Source organism: Schistocerca cancellata, unplaced genomic scaffold (genome assembly GCF_023864275.1).
Source record: "Schistocerca cancellata isolate TAMUIC-IGC-003103 unplaced genomic scaffold, iqSchCanc2.1 HiC_scaffold_665, whole genome shotgun sequence".
Taxonomy (NCBI): Eukaryota; Metazoa; Arthropoda; class Insecta; order Orthoptera; family Acrididae; genus Schistocerca; species Schistocerca cancellata.
In genome coordinates this window covers 25,983-31,982 of record NW_026046676.1, presented here as the reverse complement: position 1 = coordinate 31,982, position 6,000 = coordinate 25,983, and the positions used below count along the sequence as shown (strand labels likewise).

Below are 6,000 nucleotides of genomic sequence, written 5' to 3'. Positions count from 1 at the left end.
ACACCGGCCGAGAAAGAGGGCGACTTTCAGGCGGAGAGGGTGGCTCGAAGGCGGTAACCCCGACATGGCCCCGCCATCTCCCGGAGGGTGCAGTAACTTAACCCCAGCAACGGCCGGCGCCGCGAGTCGCGATGTCTTCCGCACGAAAAATGCATCGCTTTCTGCAGAAGGCCGTTATTGTGCCTGTCTGCCTGCTAACTCGACGGCCAACAGCGCGTTTCTAAGGAAGCAAGTACATTCACGGCACCATGCTCTTCGCCGAATGCGACAACGTCAAGAGTTCTCGTTCCACTACGATAGCGCGACGCATTACAAATATTCGCCTGTGGCCGAGGAGAAGCATACTTACCTGGCGTAGAGGATACCGTGATCATGAAGGCGGTTCCTCCGGGGTGAGGCTTGTCCATTGCACTTCGGTCGAGCTGACCCCCGCGATTACTCCAAATGCGAGTAACTCGGGCGCATAATTTTTGGTAGTCGGGACTGCGTTCGCGCTGTCCCGGTGCTAATCTCCATTACAATCAAAGCTTCTCCTCGTGTCTGACGATAAGCACTGACCGTGAGTAATTTGCCAGCTTCTCATAACCGACTAGAAGTGACAAAATACACTAGGAAACGGCGTCCAGAGCCAGCGCACTGCTCTTTAACCGCGTGGCACGCGCGCTCGTAATAGCAGCGGCAGCCGCGAGATGGCTCAGGCCATCTAACTTGGCTATGATTTCCGTATTAACGGTCGAACGGCCCCTTTTAGCATTCTCTGTCCATGAACGGATTGCGCGCCAAACGTTATTCGACGGCGCGGCATTCCCTGCAAGCACAGTAACTGCTGTGGCGCGAGCGGGCGTACAGGGGCCATCGGCCAGCCGAACGCTTTGGCGCCTGTGGCATGGTACATGAGGGGCCGGAAGCAAGCGTCTAGCGTAGCGTCTCGAGACTTGCAGACTTGCGGCACTTGAGGAGCTTGTGGGGACGTGAATCGAAGGAAATAACATGACGAGCTGCACCGAAAACGAGAAACATATAGATTCTAGCCAACAGCGCCCTGTGCTCCCAGACGGCCACCCATCCAAGCCCAACCTCGGTGATCGGACGAGAACCGGCGTATTTGTACCCTTCTCTTACCCCGTTGCCGTTGGCGAGTGAATGCTGCAACGTGTGCCGGCAAGTCAGCTTCGGATCCTCACTCAACTTCCACACACAGTGAATATCTTCCTGGCCACGACAGTTTCCGCCGCAGTTGGCGTCTACCTGCTCTAAGGAATGGCCTTTCGTCGCAGTGGTTGTGTTTCATCTGACAACTTTGCAGGCAACCTAAAATAACGCTTGGAAATGAGCAATTAAAGCACGAGGAGGACTGAAAACTGCCGCAAGAAATTATTAAGCTCGGTTTCGATTGCAACAATTCCAATGAAATTCTCACGTACACTAATTGCAGAGGTAGGTAGGATTAAATAAATTCGTTGTTGAATCACTACATTCGGAAAAAAAAAAAAAACACACCACACTTTATTGTTTAATATCATTTCTTTACACTTCAAAACTGTCACTACTTCAAAAACAAGCAATTTAATTTATCCTTACTTACTCCATGTCCAAGCAAAGAGACAGAGAGAGGTAAATGTAATGCCCGCAGCAGTTTCAAATGTTTGCACATATAAAACTACTCATAGCGTCACCATAGTCATAAGATATTAATCATTTATGAAATGCCGCAAATTAATCTGCAGCAAGCTGTGTTGCCATTAGGTGGCAATGGCATTGTTTTCACAGTGCTACCTAGTAGTGGTGCAGCCTAAACGAATTAATTACTTCCCCTAAACTTTTCCATCTAGCTTAAATAATGAAGCATTATTTTTCTCATACACTTTCATATGCGTGAAGGAAATATCTCCACATTCTGAATTAAAGAGAACACAAATTTCGTTCGAGCTTTCCAGATCGTGCTCGAGATGAACAGAAAGAAGAAGTGTTACCTTACCTTCAAGTGTCTTCTGTTCCATCAGCGTCCAATGGGGTAAGTTGCAGTTTTTGCTCATTATTGTCTTTCCTTAAGAGCCTGCTGACGTGATGTTTGTCCCTCGTGTACAACACCCACGAGTGCATACAGCTTCCTTAGAACATCTGATAGTCAGAGCCTGGTCCTTCGGTTGCTCAGCGACAGACAAGGGCGATTGACAATGCTGCCGTATTTCCTAGCACTAAGGGCTCCCACGGAGGGAGCAAAGGTAAGAGCAATAATTGATTTTGTGGCTTGCACTGTGGCTGGAAGAAACAGTCATTCAGCAAATCTCATTTGCCGTTTTTTGACACCGGCCGAGAAAGAGGGCGACTTTCAGGCGGAGAGGGTGGCTCGAAGGCGGTAACCCCGACATGGCCCGCCATCTCCCGGAGGGTGCAGTAACTTAACCCCAGCAACGGCCGGCGCCGCGAGTCGCGATGTCTTCCGCACGAAAAATGCATCGCTTTCTGCAGAAGGCCGTTATTGTGCCTGTCTGCCTGCTAACTCGACGGCCAACAGCGCGTTTCTAAGGAAGCAAGTACATTCACGGCACCATGCTCTTCGCCGAATGCGACAACGTCAAGAGTTCTCGTTCCACTACGATAGCGCGACGCATTACAAATATTCGCCTGTGGCCGAGGAGAAGCATACTTACCTGGCGTAGAGGATACCGTGATCATGAAGGCGGTTCCTCCGGGGTGAGGCTTGTCCATTGCACTTCGGTCGAGCTGACCCCCGCGATTACTCCAAATGCGAGTAACTCGGGCGCATAATTTTTGGTAGTCGGGACTGCGTTCGCGCTGTCCCGGTGCTAATCTCCATTACAATCAAAGCTTCTCCTCGTGTCTGACGATAAGCACTGACCGTGAGTAATTTGCCAGCTTCTCATAACCGACTAGAAGTGACAAAATACACTAGGAAACGGCGTCCAGAGCCAGCGCACTGCTCTTTAACCGCGTGGCACGCGCGCTCGTAATAGCAGCGGCAGCCGCGAGATGGCTCAGGCCATCTAACTTGGCTATGATTTCCGTATTAACGGTCGAACGGCCCCTTTTAGCATTCTCTGTCCATGAACGGATTGCGCGCCAAACGTTATTCGACGGCGCGGCATTCCCTGCAAGCACAGTAACTGCTGTGGCGCGAGCGGGCGTACAGGGGCCATCGGCCAGCCGAACGCTTTGGCGCCTGTGGCATGGTACATGAGGGGCCGGAAGCAAGCGTCTAGCGTAGCGTCTCGAGACTTGCAGACTTGCGGCACTTGAGGAGCTTGTGGGGACGTGAATCGAAGGAAATAACATGACGAGCTGCACCGAAAACGAGAAACATATAGATTCTAGCCAACAGCGCCCTGTGCTCCCAGACGGCCACCCATCCAAGCCCAACCTCGGTGATCGGACGAGAACCGGCGTATTTGTACCCTTCTCTTACCCCGTTGCCGTTGGCGAGTGAATGCTGCAACGTGTGCCGGCAAGTCAGCTTCGGATCCTCACTCAACTTCCACACACAGTGAATATCTTCCTGGCCACGACAGTTTCCCGCCGCAGTTGGCGTCTACCTGCTCTAAGGAATGGCCTTTCGTCGCAGTGGTTGTGTTTCATCTGACAACTTTGCAGGCAACCTAAAATAACGCTTGGAAATGAGCAATTAAAGCACGAGGAGGACTGAAAACTGCCGCAAGAAATTATTAAGCTCGGTTTCGATTGCAACAATTCCAATGAAATTCTCACGTACACTAATTGCAGAGGTAGGTAGGATTAAATAAATTCGTTGTTGAATCACTACATTCGAAAAAAAAAAAAAACACACACACTTTATTGTTTAATATCATTTCTTTACACTTCAAAACTGTCACTACTTCAAAAACAAGCAATTTAATTTATCCTTACTTACTCCATGTCCAAGCAAAGAGACAGAGAGAGGTAAATGTAATGCCCGCAGCAGTTTCAAATGTTTGCACATATAAAACTACTCATAGCGTCACCATAGTCATAAGATATTAATCATTTATGAAATGCCGCAAAATTAATCTGCAGCAAGCTGTGTTGCCATTAGGTGGCAATGGCATTGTTTTCACAGTGCTACCTAGTAGTGGTGCAGCCTAAACGAATTAATTACTTCCCCTAAACTTTTCCATCTAGCTTAAATAATGAAGCATTATTTTTCTCATACACTTTCATATGCGTGAAGGAAATATCTCCACATTCTGAATTAAAGAGAACACAAATTTCGTTCGAGCTTTCCAGATCGTGCTCGAGATGAACAGAAAGAAGAAGTGTTACCTTACCTTCAAGTGTCTTCTGTTCCATCAGCGTCCAATGGGGTAAGTTGCAGTTTTTGCTCATTATTGTCTTTCCTTAAGAGCCTGCTGACGTGATGTTTGTCCCTCGTGTACAACACCCACGAGTGCATACAGCTTCCTTAGAACATCTGATAGTCAGAGCCTGGTCCTTCGGTTGCTCAGCGACAGACAAGGGCGATTGACAATGCTGCCGTATTTCCTAGCACTAAGGGCTCCCACGGAGGGAGCAAAGGTAAGAGCAATAATTGATTTTGTGGCTTGCACTGTGGCTGGAAGAAACAGTCATTCAGCAAATCTCATTTGCCGTTTTTTGACACCGGCCGAGAAAGAGGGCGACTTTCAGGCGGAGAGGGTGGCTCGAAGGCGGTAACCCCGACATGGCCCGCCATCTCCCGGAGGGTGCAGTAACTTAACCCCAGCAACGGCCGGCGCCGCGAGTCGCGATGTCTTCCGCACGAAAAATGCATCGCTTTCTGCAGAAGGCCGTTATTGTGCCTGTCTGCCTGCTAACTCGACGGCCAACAGCGCGTTTCTAAGGAAGCAAGTACATTCACGGCACCATGCTCTTCGCCGAATGCGACAACGTCAAGAGTTCTCGTTCCACTACGATAGCGCGACGCATTACAAATATTCGCCTGTGGCCGAGGAGAAGCATACTTACCTGGCGTAGAGGATACCGTGATCATGAAGGCGGTTCCTCCGGGGTGAGGCTTGTCCATTGCACTTCGGTCGAGCTGACCCCCGCGATTACTCCAAATGCGAGTAACTCGGGCGCATAATTTTTGGTAGTCGGGACTGCGTTCGCGCTGTCCCGGTGCTAATCTCCATTACAATCAAAGCTTCTCCTCGTGTCTGACGATAAGCACTGACCGTGAGTAATTTGCCAGCTTCTCATAACCGACTAGAAGTGACAAAATACACTAGGAAACGGCGTCCAGAGCCAGCGCACTGCTCTTTAACCGCGTGGCACGCGCGCTCGTAATAGCAGCGGCAGCCGCGAGATGGCTCAGGCCATCTAACTTGGCTATGATTTCCGTATTAACGGTCGAACGGCCCCTTTTAGCATTCTCTGTCCATGAACGGATTGCGCGCCAAACGTTATTCGACGGCGCGGCATTCCCTGCAAGCACAGTAACTGCTGTGGCGCGAGCGGGCGTACAGGGGCCATCGGCCAGCCGAACGCTTTGGCGCCTGTGGCATGGTACATGAGGGGCCGGAAGCAAGCGTCTAGCGTAGCGTCTCGAGACTTGCAGACTTGCGGCACTTGAGGAGCTTGTGGGGACGTGAATCGAAGGAAATAACATGACGAGCTGCACCGAAAACGAGAAACATATAGATTCTAGCCAACAGCGCCCTGTGCTCCCAGACGGCCACCCATCCAAGCCCAACCTCGGTGATCGGACGAGAACCGGCGTATTTGTACCCTTCTCTTACCCCGTTGCCGTTGGCGAGTGAATGCTGCAACGTGTGCCGGCAAGTCAGCTTCGGATCCTCACTCAACTTCCACACACAGTGAATATCTTCCTGGCCACGACAGTTTCCCGCCGCAGTTGGCGTCTACCTGCTCTAAGGAATGGCCTTTCGTCGCAGTGGTTGTGTTTCATCTGACAACTTTGCAGGCAACCTAAAATAACGCTTGGAAATGAGCAATTAAAGCACGAGGAGGACTGAAAACTGCCGCAAGAAATTATTAAGCTCGGTT

General features: G+C 50.3%; 3 non-coding genes across 3 annotated transcripts; all 3 read left to right on the top strand.

Moving 5' to 3' along the window:
- The first annotated feature begins 341 nt into the window (after positions 1–341).
- On the top strand, positions 342–504 carry LOC126138627 (U1 spliceosomal RNA). The gene has a single exon (XR_007528257.1). It is a non-coding gene; the product is annotated as a U1 spliceosomal RNA (small nuclear RNA).
- A 2,142-nt stretch (positions 505–2,646) lies between these two features.
- On the top strand, positions 2,647–2,809 carry LOC126138626 (U1 spliceosomal RNA). The gene has a single exon (XR_007528256.1). It is a non-coding gene; the product is annotated as a U1 spliceosomal RNA (small nuclear RNA).
- A 2,142-nt stretch (positions 2,810–4,951) lies between these two features.
- Positions 4,952–5,114, top strand: LOC126138624 (U1 spliceosomal RNA). Its single transcript, XR_007528255.1, has one exon. It is a non-coding gene; the product is annotated as a U1 spliceosomal RNA (small nuclear RNA).
- Positions 5,115–6,000: the final 886 nt, after the last annotated feature.